General features: G+C 37.5%; 1 protein-coding gene and 1 pseudogene across 16 annotated transcripts in view; both read right to left on the reverse strand.

The window, feature by feature from the left end:
• FGGY (FGGY carbohydrate kinase domain containing) overlaps positions 1-20557 on the reverse strand; it is a 515661-nt gene that overhangs the window by 320662 nt on the left and 174442 nt on the right. The window lies entirely within an intron of this gene.
• Positions 671-20557, reverse strand: part of LOC143654390 (developmental pluripotency-associated protein 2 pseudogene) — a 42522-nt pseudogene continuing 22635 nt past the window's right edge.

Genomic DNA, 20557 nt, shown 5'->3' on the forward strand with positions numbered 1-20557 from the left:
TTCTTTTCATTTAGATCAGTGGTTCTCAACCAGGGGCAATGTTGCTTTCCAGGGGTGAATGGCAATGTCTGTAGCCATTTTTGGCTATCCCAATCTGGGACGTCCCTGTTTCCACTGGCACTCATAGAAAAAGTTCAGGGATATTACTGAACATCCTAGAATGGACAGGGCAGTCACCCACAAGAAAGAATTTTCTCACTTAGAAAATCACTACAGTGGGTTAAGAAACCCTGATTTAGGTATGTAAAAAATATATATTTATAACCAAAAATATGCCCAGATTTGCGCCAAGCTGTACAAATTACAAAGGTAAATCAGATAAGCCTTTTTCCCCCCTAGGAGTCAATCTAGTGGTAGAGATGCTCATATAAAGAAACAATTGTCACAGGCAGGTCACCAAGATGGTTGACTAAAACAATCCAGGGTTCTGACACCAGTCCTCCACCCCCGAGAGGATTAAAACACAAGCAGAAATTGGAAGAAGCAGCTTTTTCAGAACTCCACATACCAAAAGGGTTGCAGTAACTGGGTGAGTACAAAACCAAGGAAAGGCAATCAATTTAAAAATGATATGAATACTTCATATCACCCTTGCTGGCCCTTCCCCCACCCATCCCAGGCTTGGTGCAGAGTCCTCTCACACCTCCAGTACATATCCCTGGTCCTGGTTCTGAAGGAAGTAGAGTAATCTCTGTGCAAACACTAGGGTTCATGCATGTCTATGCCAATTTTTATGGTGGCAACCTAAAGGACTAAACAAGGGCACTTCTTATAGGCTCACCATCCTAGAACTTGCCCTGCATGAGAAGTGACTTGTAAGGAAGTCAAAACACCATAGGAGAAGAGTCAAATTGCAGCATGCTGGTGCAAAGGATTACTGGCTTTAAAATATGCAATATAGTACCCATGAGAAACGGGAAAAACTAATTCCTAGGGCAAAAGGGACATTAAGATCTTTGAAAATAGTGGGATTCCTAGGGTCATGCATGTATATCCAGGACAAGACACATGCTCAGTCTGTGGAGGACCCTATACTTCAACATGGGAAGGTCTTTAGACTCACTGTTAGACAGGTTACACTCCAAAGTAGATGACTCATATAGGCTAATAGGCAAAGAATGGGAAGAGTGGGCTTTTTCTTTTTCTGTTGTTGTTGTTGTTAGATCCTGGCATTCAAGGAAACCACTGTCATAACACTAGATGGATGGAAAAGACACCTCAACGACTAAATTTCAGAGATAACACATTAAATTATTAAGATGTTCAACATGCAAAAAAAATTACAAGGATTAAGATAAAACATGAGAAACAGACAGTGAGGACTACCACACTCTGGAAATACCAGACAAACACTTTTTTAAAACTGTCTTTAAGCAAAGGGAGGTGGGACAAGATGGCAGCATAGGGAGGTAAGAAATTTAGTTAGCCCTATAGGTTAGCTTGTAAATAGCCAGGAACTTCTGGAACAGCTGTTTGGGGGACTTCCATGACTGGACACACATCATAAACCAGTCTAGAATGGACAGAAGGGACAAGATCACAGTGCAGAACTGTAAGTCACCCAATCTATGGAGGCTGGCACTCCTCCCCCACTGGCATGGAAGACTGTCCTGGAGACACTTTCCCTTGGGAAAAAGAAGCAGTCTCTGTTAGGAGCAAGGGAAGGTAGCTCAACCAAGTTGCAATTGCAGTTTTAATCAACAAATTCAGACTGCTGAATATAAGATCCAAGGACAGATAAACCTGGAGCAAACATAAAAGGAAACTTGAGGTCTCTCCTGGCAGAGAGGAGGTGTGGCTGATGGAAAAAAAATAAACATAAAAAAAACAACAACAAACAAAACAGAGGCTTAAGAAGTTGTCTGAGTTCACAATACTGGATAGGGGCATATAGAGTCAGGTACCAATTCCAGTTCTTGATTACCAAAGCCAGGGGAGGAGACATGGGGTGCTAGGACTGGCTCTGAAAAGGATTTTTTTTATTTAAGTATTCTAAGCAGCCCATTAAAGAATGCCCCAGGCATTTTTAATTGTCAGCACTGACCCAGGCAAGGGTGGAGTTATGGTATGCATGAGAAACAAAGTAATTAGTCAGACAAAAAAGTGAATTCCCTAAAGGGAATGCCTTCCCCAAGAAAAAGAGGGAGGGGGTAGGTTGCATAGGGTCCAGCACAAGTGGCAGCTCTTATTCAGATAATTTAGATACCAGGGACTGGAAAACAGAAATAGATTAAGCCAAGCTTCAACCTCAGCCTCTGTCTCCACCATACATCTGATAGGGACAGGGTCTCCTGAGAATTAAAGACACCACACCACTTTACACTGGTAGGGAGCTACAGGCTGACAAGTGCCACCGGCTGAGCAGTATAGGGAAAGCACAGAGTCAAGAGGGTTCATAGGAAAGACTGGCAACAAGCTAGATCTCATCCTCAGGGAAAGCTAATACTGATTACAACCTCCTCCTAAGACCTGGGCCTGTCTTGGCTGGGAAAATCTGACTGCAGTTGATTATATCTAGGGAGACCCTCCTCAAAAAGAGATTCCAAATTGGCAGGGCAAGAACCATAAAAACAAGAGCTGAAAAAAAATCTCACCAGTTAAACAGAAGCTATGCTAGAGGTCTAGAATAAGTTTAACTGAATGTCAAAGAACAGATACAGAACAAAGACAACCAACAAGAAAACTCTAGACAAAAGACATAAAACAACCTCCAGAATAAACTGATCAAAGAAAACAGATGTCTAGACATGAGTACAAAATCATGAGTCGTACCAGGAAGCATGAATATATAAGAATGGAAAGCTTGAAAAGACAAACAGCAGAACTTATGGCAATGAAAGCCACAACAGAAGAGATAAAAAACACAATGGAGATGTACAACAGCAGATTTGAAGAGGCAGAAGAAATGATTAGTGAACAGGACATCCGAAATCATATACACAAAAGAACAGACAGGGAAAAGAATGGAAAAATATAAGCAGGGTCTTAGAGAACTGAATAACAACATAAAGTGCATGAATATAAGTGTCATGGGTGTCCCAGAAGAAGAAGAGAAGGGAAAAGGGGAAGAAAGAATCATGGAAGAAACAATCACTGAAAATTTCCCAACTCTTATGAAAGACATAAAGTTACAGATCCAAGAACTGCGGTGTGTCCAAAACCAAATAGATCCAAACAGATCTACTCCAATACACTCACTAATCAGACTGTCAAATGTCAAAGACAAAGAGAGAATTCAGAGAGCAGAAAGAGAAAAGTGATCTATCACGTACAAGGGAAGCTCAAGAAGACTGCATGTAGATTTCTCAGCAGAAATCATGGGGGTGAGAAGGCAGTGGTATGATATATTTGAGAGACTGAAAGAGAAAAATCCCAACTAAGAATTCTATATGCAGAACAACTGTCCTTCCAAAGTGAAGGAGAACTTTAAATATTTTCAGAAAAACAGATATTGAGAGATTTTGTGAACAAGAGACCTGCTCTATAAGATATACTAAAGGGAGCGCTACATGTAGTTAGGAAGAGAAATAATGGTTATTAAACGCACAAATATACAGAAGTTTTTTCATGAGGGAGAGAAAAGGAACGTCAATATTGCAAGGTGTTGAAAATGGGATGGCATATGGAAGAAACACAATCAATGCAAACTAGGGTCTATAGTAAATAGTAACATTGTAATATGCTTCCCTTAATTGTAACCAAAGGCAATACACCAAAGCTAAATATCATTAAGAGGGGAGAAAAGGGAGGGGCACAGGATTCTTGGGGTTGTTGTTTCTCCTTTTTATTTTTTTTATCTTCATTTTTTTTCCCCCTCTTCTTTCTTTCTTTGGGGAAGAAATAGAAATGTCTTCAACAGATTGTGGTGGTGAATGCATAACTATGCGATTGTATCAGGAGCCACTGATTGCTTACTTAGGATGGACTGTATACTATGTGAATAAACTGTTTAAAAATAAACAGAAAGATACAATGCTGAAGAAAATGTGGAGAGAGAGATGTACCTATTCAATGTTGGCAGGTAAGTAGAATGGTGCAGCCCCTCTGGAGGGCAGTGTGGTGGTTTCACAGGAGGTTAAATACAGGGCTGCCATAAAATTCTGCAACTCTGTTAGTTGGTATATACTTGGAAGAAGTGAAAGCAGAGACATGAATGGACATTTACACACTAGTATTTATGGCAGCAGTATTCACTACTTGCAATGGGAGGAGGCTGCCAAAGGGTACACTGACTAACGAACAGAAGGGCAAACTGCATTGTATACATACAATCCAATATTGCACGGCTACAAGAAGAAATGAAGTTGTGAGGCATGCAACTAGGTGAATGAACCTTAGGAAATTGTGTTGCATGAATTAAGCCAAAAAGGAAAACACAAATATTGTAAGGCTTTGCTAATATGGACTAATTATAATGTGCAAACTCTGAGAACTGGATTTAAGAGCATAGGTTATCAGAGGATAGAACATGGCCAGAGAATAGGCAATCGATAATTGAGGAGTACTGAATGTTCAATAAGGCTTATTGTAAATGTTCCTAGATTATTAGCTCTTATAACAGACATAGTGCTCTTTGTTGATAACCTCATTTTTCCCTGAAACTTTGGGTATCTGTGTGACACTGGAGACTCAGAGTTAGGGTTCTGCAGCTCTGAAAGTCAACATTAATGTATACAGCAAGTGCTTAATTTATTTTATTTTATTTATTTATTTATTTTTACATGGGCAGGCACTGGGAATCGAACCCAGGTCTCTGGCATGGCAGTTGGGAAAGCTACCTGCTGAGTCACCATGGCCCGCCCGACAGGAACTGTTTAAAAAGCTGAAAAAGAGATCAACCTTCAATTAGGGATATGAATGAAGCTGATCTGGTTAGTATTAATGTAAATTAGAATACAAGGTAAAGGATGATGATATTAACTGTATTGTAAAACTTCAACTTCTGTGTGAGACCAAAAGAAGAGAGGATTATTTGGTACAAAATCTATACTTTCTGTAGCACAATATCTATTTAACCTCTATGATCACTTTATTCAAACAACATAATCACATGGAATGAGGAACAGAGAATGAGACCTTGTTATTTTGTACAGCTTAATGTGATACCCCAAAATATACCAGAGTAATTTGGGCAGAAAATAAAAAAAGTATTTTCAAAGTCCAAAATTTGGAAATGTTAAACTGCCCCACCTGGGGAATTCCTAATATTCTTATAAGCATTGGAGATTACCAATTTAATAAGATAAGATTTCAATCTTCTGGCTTGCCCTTATGAAACTTATTCCTGCAAAGGAGAAGCTTAACCTACTTATAATTATGCCTAAGAATCATGCCCAGAAAACCTCTTTTGTAGCTCTTATGTAGCCTCTCTCTCTAAGCCAATTCTGCAACTATTCTCATTACCCTCCCCGAAAAGTGGGACATGACTCCCAGGGGTGTAAATATCATTGGCAATGGGGGACATGACTCCCAGGGATAAGGTGGCCCTGGCATCATGGATGCCCGAAAGGGGGACAAGAAATGAAACAGTGGCTAAAAGGTTTCAAATAGAGTTGAAAGATAGTTCTGGAGGTTATTCATATACATTACATAGATTTTCCTTTTTAGTTTCTAGTACATTAAAATAGGTAGAAGAAAATACCTGAAACTGTTGAACTGTAATCCAGTAGTCTTTTTTTTTTCCACTTGCACAAATTTTATTTAACAACAAATCCGCGTGTAGAAATTTCATTGTACAAATGCACACACACAATATGATTGAACAAGGTTAACTGTGTGAATATTACAATGAGAAATATTTCATAATATATCCAAATAGTTTTTAAATATTGTGGATATACCCACATAAAGATTTTTAAGATAGCAAAAACGTATTCTATATAGCTATACACAGAATGTTAAAATATTTATGGATACATTTCCTGTACTTGAGCTCTCCTCTAGCAGTAATTTCTATGGAACCAACACATGGAGAAAATTTTAATTGACATGGACAGGATTACCTTTTACTAAACCCAATTCATAAAAAGTAGCAGTAGCAGTCACTTTTTGATAAACCGAAAGTCTAGAATCCACAAATTCACATTTTTACTCAAAAAAGCAAGCAGCATTGAGGATGTTTAGGATACAGCACATTAATCATCTGGATGCAAGCCAATTTAGCTATGGACTCTTAGTCATTTGTTGTTTACTAAAACATTGCCCTTCCAAAAATAGAGATGGTGTGTTCAAAGCAGATCGCTTCTCCTTCCCAATTAAAATTAATCTTTTCATTAACTTCTTGTTCCTCTTCACACATTCTGGGCACAACATATTGTCTTCTACGTCTGCTGATGCAAAAGTGCAGGCTGGTAACAGAAAGAGAGAGATCATCCTCTTGGGAGTGTCAGGTACCCAGGCCTGACCTGCATGGAACTGTAGGTGAACCCAACCCTTTGTGTCTGCAGGGAGAACTCTGCCATGGACCACACACCATCTGACACCTGAGGCTTGCAGCAAAAAGGTCTCAACAGAAGTAGGTATGGGACATGAATTCACAGTCTTAGGCTGAACTGCTCTTGCAGCAATTCTTGTCCATGATGCTAACACTGCCTCCTGAGCAGAAGTTATTACTTCAATTTTTTTAGTCATTTCTTCTTTCTCCTTTTTCTGACCCTTTCCTGTCTTGGTCATTGTCTTGCAATTTTTCGAATGTGACTCCAACTTGGCCTTCCGCAGTGTATCAGGAATATCCTGTGTTTTTGCTCAGGGTAAGCATGTTGCTGGAGTCTCAGATAAACCTCTATTTTCGGGCCATCAGTACTCAAATTAAAATGCAGGCACCACTTCCGCAAAGTGTCCCGGTGTACCTTATTAATTGGAGGCAAAATGGTTGGCAAGGGAAGTGCTGGTACTTTAGGTTTTGAGCAAGCTTTGGATTGAGGAAGAGGAACTTTATCCCTTTTCCTAGACTTCTTTGGTTTAACTTCTGCAGGAGAAGTACTTGGTTCCATTTGATGGTCTTCTTGAAGTTCCTCTTTTATTGGAACTAAAGTGATTATCACATGTTCCTCATCTACTTCCTCCTCAGAGACATTCTTTGCTCTCAAACCCAAAGGTGAAGAAACTCCATCCTGGCCCTACTGTAACAAAGCCCTCTAGGAAGGACAGCCGGGTGGGTTTCAGCTAATCCAGTAGTCTTGATTCCTGAAGATGACTGTATAACTATACAATTTTCATGGTGTGAACATGTGATTGTTTAAACCTTGTAACTGACACTCCCTTAATCCAGTGTATGAGCAGAAGTGATAACATAAAGAGAAAAATATAAATAAATAATAAGGGGTGATAAGGGGTGATAAGGGGCATGGGATATTTTGGATCATCTTTTTCATTGTTGTTGTTGCCCCTATTATTTATTTATTTTTAATCCATATGCTTTACTGATCTGTCTATACCATAGATAAAAGGAGCATCAGACACAAGGTTTTCACAATCACACAGTCACACTACGAAAGCTTTATCATTATACAATCATCTTCAGGAAACATGGCTACTGGAACACAGCTCTACAGTTTCAGGCACTTCCCTCTAGCCTAATGCACCTTAATTTAAAAAGGTGATATCTATATAATGTCTAAGAATAACCTCCAGGATAATCGCTCGACTCTGTTTGAAATCTCTCAGCCACTGACCCTTTCTTTTGTCTCATTTCTCTCTTCACCCTTTTGGTTGAGAAGGCTTTCTCAGGCCCTTGATACTGAGTCCCAGCTCATTCGAGGATTTCTTTCCCACGTTGCCAGGAAGGTTTACACCCCTGGCAGCAATGTCCAGGTAGAAAGGGGGAGAGCAGTGAGTTTGCTGCTCTACTGGCTAAGAGAAAGAAAGGACACATCAGAGCAACAGAAGAGGTTCTCTGGGGGGTGACTCTTAGGCCTAATGTTAAGTAGACTTAGTCTATCCTTTGCAGGGAAAAGTTTCATATGAATAAGCCACAAGATTGAGGGCCCGGCCTACTGCTTTGGTTGTCCCCACTACTTATGAGAATATCAGGAATTCTCCACATGGGGAATTGAATTTTTCCCCTTTCTTGCTATTTCCCCAAGGTGACTCTGCAAATACTTTTTATTCAGTGTTCAAACTACTCTGGGATTTATTGGGGCATTCCTCTGGACAAACCTACAAAATCTCATGCCCTATTCATGATTCCATGTACTTTTTGGTATTCAATTAAACTGTCTGTATAAGTTATATTAGGAAATGCACTAGTGAAAATATAAATTTTGTACCAAACATTTTTTGCTTTAGCCTCACGCTTTAAAATACGAATGACCATCTATTTTTAACACACTGCAATACTGATATTCCTTTGTTCTTCCTAGTGCAAAAACATTTTTAAATTTGTACATTTAGTCACTATCATTGTATACTCTAGGTATTCCTAGATTATACCATTTCATTCTTTATTGTCAGCCTTTTCTTATGGTTTCATTTGTGCCCCCAACCCTCCTCCCTCTAGCATTCTCACTTAGATTCCTTAGGTGAACTAACATTATTGCACTACAATTAGGAAGTACTATGCCATCCATTTCTGAATTTTTACAATCCGCCCTGTTGTACAATCTGTATCCCTTCAGCTCCAATTACCCAATATCTACCATATTTCTATCTCCTGATGACCTCTATTCGTAACTGAAATTCCCCAAGTTCATTCATTAACGTTAGTTCATATCTGTGAGACCACACAGTATTTGTCCTTTTGTTTCTGGCTACTCTCACTCTTCTAAAAGTTTTATGGTCTTAGATCTAATGCTTAGGTCTTTGATCCATTTTGAGCTAATTTTTGTATAGGGTGTGAGATATGGATTCTTTCATTCTTTTGCATATGGATATTCAGTTCTCCAAGCACAATTTATTGAAGAGACTGTTCTGTCCCAGGTGAGTTGGCTTGACTGCCTTATCAAAGATCAATTGTCCATAGATGAGACAGTCTATATCTGAACACTATATTTGATTCCATTCATCAGTATATCTATCTTTATGCCAGTACCATGCTGTTTTAACCACTGTGGCTTCGTAATACACCTTGAAGTCAGGTAGTGTGAGACCTCTGACTTCATTTTTCTTTCTCAGGATATTTTTAGCTATTCAGGGATTCGTGCCCTTCCAGATAAATTTGATTATTGGTTTTTCTATTTCTGAAAAGTAAGTTTTTGGGATTTTAATTGGTATTGCTTTGAATCTATAAATCAATTTAGGTAGAATTGACATCTTAACTATATTTAGTCTTCCAATCCATGAACACAGTATGCCCTTCCATTTATTTAGGTCTTCTAGATTTCTTTTAGCAATTTCTTGTAGTTTTCTTTGCATAGGTCTTCTGTATCCTTAAATTTATTCCTAAATATTTTATTCTTTTGGTTGCAATTGTAAATGAAGTTCTTTTTTTGAATTCCCCCTCAGATTGCTCATTACTACTGTATAGAAACACTACAGATTTTTGAGTGTTGCTCTTGTAACCTGCCACTTTGCTGTACCCAATTATTAGCTCTAGTAGTTTTGCTGTGGATTTTTCGGGGTTTTCTACATATAATATTGTATCATCTGCAAACAGTAAGAGTTTTACTTCTTCTTTTCCAATTCTGATGCCTTGTATTTCTTTTTCTTGTCTAGCTCTGGCTAGAACTTCCAGCACAATGTTGAATAACAATGGTGACAGTGGACATCCTTGTCTTGTTCCTGATTTTAGGGGGAACATTTTCAGTTTTCCCCTATGGAGGATGATGTTAGCTGTAGGTTTTTCATATACTCCCTTCATCATGTTGCGAAAGTTCCCTTCTATTCCTACCCTTTGAAATGTTTTCAACAAGATAGGATGTTGAATTTTGTCAATGCCTTTTCTGCATCAATCGAGATGATCATATGGTTTTTCTGCTTTTATTTGTCGTTATGGTGTATTACATTAATTGATTTTCTTATATTGAATCATCCCTTGCACACCTGGAATGAATCCTACTTGGTCATGGTGTATAATTCTTTTAATGTGCTGCTGGATTTGATTTGCAAGAATTTTGTTGAGAATTTTTGCATCTATATTCATCAGAGAGATTGGTTTGTAATTTTCTTTTCTTGTAGTATCTTTGTCTGGCTTTGGTATGAGGGTGATGCTGGCTTCACAGAATGAATTAGGTAGCTTTCTCTCCTCTTCAGTTTTTTTGAAGAGTTTGAGCAGGATTGGTATTAATTATTTCTTGAATGTTTGGTAGAATTCACATGTGAAGTCATCTGGTCCTGGACTTTTCTTTTTTGGAAGCTTCTTAATGACTAATTCAAAAAAATTTTTTATTTGTGATATGTTTGGTGAGGTCATCAATTTCTTCTCGAGTCAGTGTTGGTTGTTTATGCCTTTCTAGGAATTTGTCCATTTCATTTAAGTTGTCTAGTTTTTTAGCATAATGTTGTTCATAGTATCCTCTCATTAATTCTTTAATTTCTGCAGGGTCAGTGTTTATGTTTCCTCTTCCATTTCTGATTTTATTTATTTGCATCCTCTCTCTTCAACTTTTTGTCAACCCACGCTAAGTGTCCATCAATTTTATTGATTTTCTCATAGAGCCAACTTCTGGTTTTGTTGACTTTCTCAACTGTTTTCATGTTCTCAATTTCATTTATTTCTGCTCCAATCTTCGTTATCTCTTTCCTTTTGCTTCCTCGGTGGTTAGTTTGTTGTTCTTTCTCTAGTTCTTTCAAGTGAACAGTTAATTTCTCAATCTTTGCTCTTTCTTCTTTTTTTCGGGATTTAGGGCAATAAATTTCCCTCTTAGCACTGCCTTTGCTTCATCCCATACATTTTGATATGTTGTGTTTTCATCTTCATTTGCCTCGAGATATTTACTGATTTCTTCTATAAGTTATTCCTTGACCCACTGGTTGTTTAAGAGTTTGTTGCTGAACCTCCATATATTTGTGAATTTTCTGGCCCTCTATTTATTATTGATTTCCAACTTCATTTCTTTATGATCTGAGAAAGTGTTTTGTATTATTTTCATCTTTTTAAATTTATTGAGACTTACTTTGTGACCCAGTATATGGTCTATCCTTGAGAATGATCCATGAGCACCTGAGAATAATGTGCCTCCAGCTATTACGGGGTGTAATGTTCTATAAAGGCCTATTAAGTCTAGTTCGTTTATTGTATTATTCAAATTCTCTGTCTCTTTATTGATCCTCTGTCGAGATGTTCTGTCCATTGAAGAGAGCGGGGAATTAACTCTCCAACTATTATGATAGATGTGTCTACTTCTCTTTTCAGTGTTTGCCTCATATATTTTGGAGCATTCTGGCTCAGTGCATAAATATTTATGATTGTTACATCTTCTTGTTGAATGTTTCTTTTATTAATATATAGTGCCCTTCTTTGTCTCTTTTGTTTTACATTTGAAGTCTAATTTGTTGGATATTAGTATAGCTACTCCTGCTTTTTTTCTGATTGTTGTTTGAATGAAAATATCCTTTCTCAACCTTTCACTTTCAACCTATGTTTATCCTTGGGTCTTAAATGTGTCTCCTGTAGACAACATATAGATGGGTCCTATTTTTTAATCCATTCTGCCAGTCTATGTTTTTTGATTGGGAAGTACAATCCATTACCATTTAGGGTTATTACTATAAGGGCAGTACTTTCTTCTACCATTTTGATTTTTGGATTTTGCATGTCATATCTAATTTTTCTTCTTTTTCCTTTACTGAGAGTCTTCATTTCTATACTCTTCTCCACACCTCTCTCTCCTGTCTTTTTCTATCTCTCTCTACTGCTTCCTTTAGTATTTCTTGCAGAGCCAATCTCTTATTCACAAATTCTGTTGATTTTTTTTGTCTTAAAATGTTTTAATTTCCCCTTCATTTTTGAAGGACAATTTTGCTGGATATAGAATTCTTGGTTGGCAGTTTTTCTCTTTTAGGATCTTAAATATATCATCCCATTGTTTTCTCATCTCCATAGTTTCTGCTGAGAATTCTACGCATAGTCTTATTGGGCTTCTCTTGTATGTGATGGATAGCTTTGCTCTTGCTGCTTTCAAAATTCCCTCTTTCTCTCTGACATCTGACATTCTGATTGTGTTTTGGAGTAAATCTATCTGGATCTATTCTGTTTGGGATATGCTGCACTTCTTGGATCTGTAATTTTAAGTCTTTTGTAAGAGTTGGGAAATTTTCAGTGATAATTTCCTCCATTAGTTTTTCTCTTTTTCCCTTCTCTTTGCCTTCTGGTACACCCACAACATATATATTCATGCATTTTATGTTGTCATTCAATTCCCTGAGTCCCCGCTCATATTTTTCCATTCTTCTCCCTATATTTCCTTTTGCTTGTCAGATTTCAGATGTCCCGTCTTCCAGTCACTAATCCTATCTTCTGAATCTTGAAATCTAGTATTGTTTTTTCATCTCTTCTACTATGCCTCATTCCCATAACTTCCATGATTTGTTCTTTCAAGCTTTTGATTTCTTCTTTTTGCTTGTCTCTTGCCTTCTTTATATCCTCCCTCAATTCATTTATTTGATTTTTGATGAGATTTTCCACATCCGTTTGAACTTCCTGAATTAACTGTTTCAACTCCTGTATCTCATTTGAATTATTGGTTTGTTCCTTTGACTGGGCCATATCTTCAATTTTCCTAGTATGATTCATTATTTTTTGCTGGTGTCTAGACATTTAATTCCTTTAATTAGTTTATTCTGGAGATTTTTTTCACTTTGTTAGCTAAGATTTTCTTGCTGGATGACTTTGTTGTCTATCTGTTCTTTGACATTCAGGTCAGCTTATTCTAAACTTCTAGCATACATTTTGTTTAATAGATCAGAGTTTTTCAGTTCTTATTTTCTTGTTTCTTGCCCTGCCTGTATGGTGTCTTTTTTTTTTTTTTTTTTTTTTGCCTTAGGAGGGTCTACTTAGGTATTATAGACCCCAGTCAGATTTTCCCAGACCAGACTGGCCTCCTATCAAGTGGAAAGAGTTACCTGCATCAGCTCTACCTGAGGGTAAGACCCAACATGGTGACTTTCCTATGAAGTCTCTGGACTCTGTGTTTTCCCTATCCTGCTTGATATGTGGTTTTGTCTGCCTGCTGGTCCTACCAGCATATAGTGATGCAGTACCTTTAACTTCAGCAGACTCTTCCTGTTGGGGGCATGGTTTAGACAGAGGAGAGGTTGTAGTCTGGCTTTAATCACTTCATTTTTCTAGGCCCTGGGATCTGAATTCCTTGAGGGAGGGATTCTACCTGAACTGGGTCCCACCCCTCTCCTGGGGAAGGCACAGCCTCCAGGGAATTACTTCCTTTCACCTGACTAGCCTCTTTGTCTCTCAGGCAAGCTTAATTCCACCCTTGCCTGGGGCAGTTGGAGCCTGAGAAGCCCTGCAGTTCTAGCCAAAGAGTAGTCAAACCATAGAAACACAACCACAAAAAAAAAAAAGGAAAGAAAAGAAAAGAAAAAATCCTTTTCAGAGCAGGACCCCCATATCTTGGGTTTGCCAATCAAGAGCTTAAGTTCGTACATTGCTCTATGTGTCTCCAGGTCCTATGTGCCCTCTCCTTTCCTTTAGGGTCCAGACCCTTTCAAGTGTTTTGTGAGGTCTGATCTAAGAAAATCTCTCTCTTTTTTTTTTTTTTCTTTTTCCATCAGCCCTGCCCCTCTGCACCAGGGCAAAAACCAGCAACCTCAGCTTTTACTTGAGGTTCAGGTGAGCTGTGGGTCTATCTTTAATAGTCAGAATTTGTTGATTAATCCCACAATTGGAGCTTTTTTGAGCTCAGCCCCTTGCTGTTAGTAAAGTCTTTTTCTTTTCCCCTCTGGGAACCAGACTGTGGGGGAGGGGGGCACTAGCCTCCATGTCTTGGGGGACTAATGGCTCTGGGTGGGAACACAGCCAGTCCCGCTTGTCCAGACTGGTGTACGCTGTGTGTCCAGTCACCGATGTGGTCCCAGCAGTTGTTTTGTACTGTTTCTGGATATTTTACTAGCTACTCTGCAGGATGCACTAAATTTCATACCTCACTAAGCCGCCATCTTGGCCCTCCCCCTGAATTAAATCTTGTATGCTCTTTTTTATTTTAATTTTTTCTTGGCATAGTGAAAATGTTCTAAAATTGATTGTGGTGATGAATGCAGAATGATAATACTGTGAACCACTGATTGTATATTGATTGCATACTTTGGATGATTATATGGTATGTGAATATATCTCAATAAAACTGCATTTAAAAAGAGTAAAAAATGTTCAAAGAGCTAAAGGAAAGCATACACAAATAACTTAAGGAAATTAGGAAAAAGATAGGTGAACAATAGGAAAATATCAATAAAGAGATAAAAATCATGGAAAAGAAACAAAAGAGCTGAAATGCTGCAGATCATAGTAAAAGAAATAAAAAAATGTATTATGGGGTTCAACAGCAGATTAAAGCTGAGAGAAGTAACAAACATTGAACTTGAAGACAAGAAAATTGAAATTATACATTCTGAGGAACAGAAAGAAAAACACAATGAAGAAAAGTGAATAAAGTCCAATGAGGAAACTGTGAGTAAACCAACATACACATTATGAGCATCCTGGAAAAAGAGAGAAAATGGAAGGAAGAATATTTTAAAAAGTAGTTGCTGATTACTTCCCCAGTTTAACTAAAGACATGAATATATACATTCGATAAACTTAAACTCCAAAAAGAATAACCTCAGAGTCCAACACTAAGACACCTTATAATCAAATTACTGAATGCCAAAGACAGTGAGAGAATCCTCAAAATCACAAGAAAGACAGTGAGAGACTCCTCAAAACCACAAGAAAGATGCAATCATATACCAGGGATTATAGGTAACATTAAGTGTCAATTTATCATCAGAAAATATGGAGGCAAGAAGGCAGCAAGATGACATATTTATAGAGCTGAAGATTTTTAAAAATCCAACCAAAAATTCTATATCCAAGAAAAGCTATTTCAAAAATAGGAAAAAGATTGATAAAACCACAGATTAAATAAAAGCTGAGGGAGCCTGTCACCATTAGGGTGCCCCAATAAGAAACACTAAATGGAATTCTTTAGATTGAAAGGAAAGAAGAAATCAAAGCTACATTAAGAAATAAAGACACCTGGTAAAGGTAATGATATACAAATGTCAGGACTAATGAATTTTTGGTTCATAACTCTACTTTTCCTTTCTTATAGGATCTAGGGCAGATGCATTAAAAGTAATGATAAATCTATGGTTCTGGCCACACAATGTATAAAGATTGAATCTGTAATAAGAACAGTATGTTAATATCAGAGATGGAAGGATAGAGGAATATAGTTTATGTTATTAAAGTTGGTATCAAATCAAACAAGATTGTTATAGATTTAATAGTTTAATTTTAAATACTTTATTAACCACAAAGAAAATATATGAAAAATATACAGAGAAGGAATGAAGAACAGATCCTAAAGCATTCACTACAAAAGATCAACTAAAAACAAAAGAAGGCAGTAGTGGAAGAACTGAAGGCCAAAAGTGTATAAAACTTAACAAGAACCAAGTAGAAAAACAGCAGAAGAAAAACACGCATTAACAGTAGTTACTTTAAATATAAATGGGTCAAAGTGTCCAGTCAGTAGCCAAAGACTGGTAGAATGCAAGAAGAAATCATAGCCAACTATATTCTCTTTACAAAAGACTCATTTAGATTCAAAGGCACAGGAGGCTGGATGTGAAAGGATAGGAAAAAAAAATCCATGCAAAAACAGAACAAAAGAGAGTGGAGGTGGCTATGGTAATATAAGACAAAATAGACAAATATCTAGAAACACCACTGATCTTGTACTAGGCAATGGATTCTCAGACTTCATTCCAAAAACACAAACAACGAAAGAAAAAAGATATATATATAACTTCAAAATTTGAAACTTTTGTGCATCATAGAACATTATCAAGAAACTGAAAAGGTAACACACAGCATGAGAGAAAATATCTATAACCATATATCTGACGAGTGTTTAATATCTAGAATGTATAAAGAACTTCAAAATATAAATGACAATGAAAAAATGGGCAAAGGACTTGAACAGACATTTCTCCAACAAAGATATATAGATGGCCAATAAGTACATGAAAAGATACTCAACATTATTAGCTAATAGAAATGCAAATCAAAACCACAATGATACACCAGTTCACACACACCATGACGGTGTACTGGTTTGAGGCTATTACGGACCCCAGAAAATCCATGTTTTAATCTTGATTCAATCTTGCGGACGCTGCCATTTATTTTAATCCTGATTCAATACTGTAGGGCAGAAACTTGATTAAATTATCATCATAGAGATGAGACATGCCCAATTGGGGGTGTGACCTTTGAAGAGATGGAGATGTGACTCCACCCATTCTAGGTGGGTCCTGATTAGTTTACCGAAATCCTTTAAAAGAGGAAACATTTTGCAGAGTCAGAAATGACAGGAGCCTCAGACCTAACAAACTTCACAGTAGAGTTGACACCGATGCAGACGTGAGGAGAACAGAGAGACCTGGATATTTGGAGATGCTTGGAGCCCAGCAAACATTGCCATTAGATGTTAAGCAAGCCAGAACCTGGACAGAGTCTTGAGAAGCTAAGAGATGAAACCCAGGCCCAAAGTAGGAAAGTGCAGGACTCCCACAGGAATACAGACTGAGTGCAACAAAGCTCAGGAGGAAGGGACCAACAGATAACACCACATGACTTCCTAACTGACAGAGGTGTCCCTGATTCATCAGCCTCCCTTGAGTGAAGGTAACCACTTGTTGGTGCCTTAATTTGGACACTTTCACTTCCTGAGCACTATAAACTTGTAACTTATTAAATTCACTCTATAAAAAACCATTCCAATTCTGGTACATGGCATTCTAGCAGCATTTAAGAAACTAATGCAGATAGCTATTATTAAAAACCTGAAAAAATAAGTGCTAGTGAGGGTGTAGAGAAATTTGGAACCCTCATGCCGGCTGGAAAGTAAAGTGGTCCAGTAACTGTGAAAAAACAGTTTGGTGGTTCCTTAAAACCTAAACATAGAATTAACATATGACACCATTGTGGTAGTTAGGTTCAGGTGTCAACTTGGCCAGGTGAAGGTGCCTAGTTCTTTTGCTGTGGATATCAGTCAATGGCATGTGAAGCTTATCTGTCGCTGATTAATTACATCTGCAGTCGGCTAGGAGGCATGCCTGCTGCAATGAATGATGTTTGATTTAATTGGCTGGATGCTTATATGAGAGAGCTCAACGTAGCACAGCCCAAGCTGCTCAGCCTACCTCATCTCAGCACTTGCATCTCAGCCCAGGCCTTTGGAGATGCCGAAAGGAATCACCCCAGGGAAAGTTATTGAAACCCAGAGGCCTGGAAAGTAGGCCGGCAAAAATCACCCTGTGCCTTTCCACGTAAGAAAGAACTTCAGTTGAAAATTAGCTGCCTTTCCTCTGAAGAATGTACATTTTTAACTAAATAAATCCCCTTTTATTAAAAGTCAATCCATCTCTGGTGTGTTGCATTCCAGCAGTTAGCAAGCTAGAACAACAGTAATCTCACTTCTATGTATATACACAAAAGATGTGTAAACAGGGACTAGAACAGATTTTTGTACACCAATTGTTCACAGCAGCATTATCCACAAAAATTAAAAGGTGGAAATAACACAAATGTCCATCAGCAGATGAATGGTTAAATAAAATGCGGTATGTACATGCAATGGAATATTACTGAGCAATAAAAAGGAATGAAGTCTTGATAGTGAGGCAGGACGGATGAACCTTGAGGACAGACATCATGTTGAGTGGACTGAGCTAGACACAAAAGGTCAGAGAAAGCATGATTTCACTTATATGAAATAACTAAAGTACTCAAATTCGTAGAAACAGAAAGTAGAGTAAAGGTTACCAGGACCAGGGGGAAAAGAAATGGGTAGTTAATGAACAAGGAGTCAAAGCTTTCTGTTTGGGGTGAGGAAAAAGTTTTGGTAACAGATGGTAGTTAGTGTAGCCTAACATTGTGACTGTGATTAATCTCACTGAACTGTGTGCGTGGGAGAGGCTGAGGTGGGAAATTTTATGTTGTATATATATATTACCAAAATTAAAAACAAGGGAGAGATTAAAGAAGCAATGAAAATTAAATCCAATACACAGTCTTGGATTGGATCTAATAAAGGAGGAGAAAATGCGTAAGAGATTATTATTGGAACAACAAAAAATCAGAATATTGACAATATATGCTTTGTATAAATGTTAAATTTCTTGAATTTTATTTGATGTGGTTTTATAGGTGAATATCTTAGGAAATCCTTAGGAAATATACACACAATACATAGGAATATAAGTGTTCAAGGAGCATGATGTATGTAACCTACTCTGAAATGTTTCAAAAATAGAGAGCTGGTTAGTAAAATCAATAGGTATTTAGGGAAGAAGGGAGGGAGTAAGGGAGGGTTATACAATAAATGTGTCAAAATGTTGGAAGTCAGTCAATTTGGGTATCTGGGGAGGGCGTATATTGGAGTTCTTTACATGTTTTTGTATTCATTTTACAACTTTCTGGCAACTCTGAAATTGTTTCAAAATAAAAAGAAATAATTTTCATTCAGTGTGACAGGACTAAAAGCCATCACAGTGCAGCAGTGGGTTCTAAAGTCAGAAAGCCTTGAGTTCAAATGCTGGTTTTACCATGTAGTTATTAGTTTTGTGACTTGAGCAAGTCATGTATCCTTTCAGTCTTCCGAAATCATAATGGGAAATTATGTGAATGGGGAATGATAAACATTACCAACCTTATATGATAATTGAAAAGATTAAATAAATCATGCAAAGCACTTGGTATAGTCAGTACATTTTTCTTTCCTTTTTAAAATAAAATTCATTGTGTTAAAATAAATAACAAGAAATTTGTCATTTTTAAGTGTCCAATTCAGTGGCATTAATTACACTGACAATTTTGCACAACCATCAATACCATACATTACCAAAACTTTTTCATCACTCCAAACAGAAACTCTGAACTAATTAAGCAATAATTCCCCATTCTCCTCTTCCCCAACCCGTGGTAAACTAAAATCTACTTTCTGCTTCTATAAATTTGTCTATCTTACATATTTTCATGCAGAACGAATCACATGTTTTCCCCTTTTGTATCTGGCTTATTTCACTTGGCATAATGTTTTCAAGGTTAATCCATGTTGTAGCATGTATCAAAACTTCATTACTTTCTACAACTGAATAATATTCCATTGTATGTATATATCACATTTTGTTTATCCATTCATCTGTTGCAGGACAATTGTGTTTATTCCACCTTTTGGCTACTGTGAATAATGCGCCCATGAAGATAGGTATATAAATATCTGTTCCAGTCCCTGTTGTCAATTCTGTCGGGTATATGCAGTGAGTACTTTTAAATACAAAATGGTGATTCTACTTCTATTATAAGAGATACTCTACTGTACTACTACTACTACTGCTGCTGCAGAGGTAGAGTAGCAGACAGATAAATAAGCACAAAGAATTGGGAAGTACAGTTATTTGCAACTTCTGGAATGTGCCCTTTAAGGAAGAAGGTATGTCCTTTCCTCACAATTATTCTCCATCTTCCTGCTTGGAAGGAGGTTGACTTTAAGGATGGCAAAGCAACAATGCAGAGGAAGCCTGAGTTATCAGGTGATCTTATAGAGAGCATCTAACTCTGGGCTGTAATGTGAGAAAGAAGTAAGTTATCTTATTTAAGTCACAGTTAACAGTATATACAAATAATAAAGAAGGATAGGAGTTGACTGGGTAGGCCAACTGAGGAAAGGGGATTACTGGCATAGGAAATAACATATGCAAAACCACAAAGGGTTGAAAGAGAATAAATTATTCTGAGAACTCCATGTTGTTTCATTCTTTCTACCAGGAAAGTGGCACAGGATGAGACTGGAGTTAGGAAGTAGCAAGACCACAGTGGGCCTTACATATAATACTAGGGAGTTAGGATTTTATTTTTAGGCATGAGATGCTACTGAAAGGTTTCAAATAGTGTTAAGTATTTTAAAGATAACCCTAGAGATGGTATGGAGTACAGATTTGGGGAGTGTGGAGGAGTGAAGAGTGTTTAGGTAGTGTGGAGGAGAAGTTAGGGGAAAGGAAGTATAATTGGAGCTAATGAGATGTTAGCTTGTTAATGAATCCCAGAGTTTTTAAGAAGTAAAATTCCTGAATTTGACCACGATTTAGGTAATAGTAATAGACATGGAAGGTATGCCGTCAAGGTTCTCGGTCTTAGTAAGTGGTGGCAGCATCTTTTCAATTACAGGAAACACAGGAGGAAAAGCAAATTTATTGCAAAATCAGATGATTCTGAAGTGTCTATGGGCCCACAGGTGGAAACACCTAATGGTAAACTGGCTTCTCAGCACGGAATTCAGGAGAAGCAAAAGACTGGCATTCAGATTTTTTTTTAAGATGTGGGTGGTGAGCTGATGTTTGAAATCATGGTAATGTAGGACATTTTGTTGCATTAAAATGGGACTGAATTATATAAACT

This window comes from Tamandua tetradactyla, chromosome 2 (genome assembly GCF_023851605.1).
Source record: "Tamandua tetradactyla isolate mTamTet1 chromosome 2, mTamTet1.pri, whole genome shotgun sequence".
Lineage (NCBI taxonomy): Eukaryota > Metazoa > Chordata > Mammalia > Pilosa > Myrmecophagidae > Tamandua > Tamandua tetradactyla.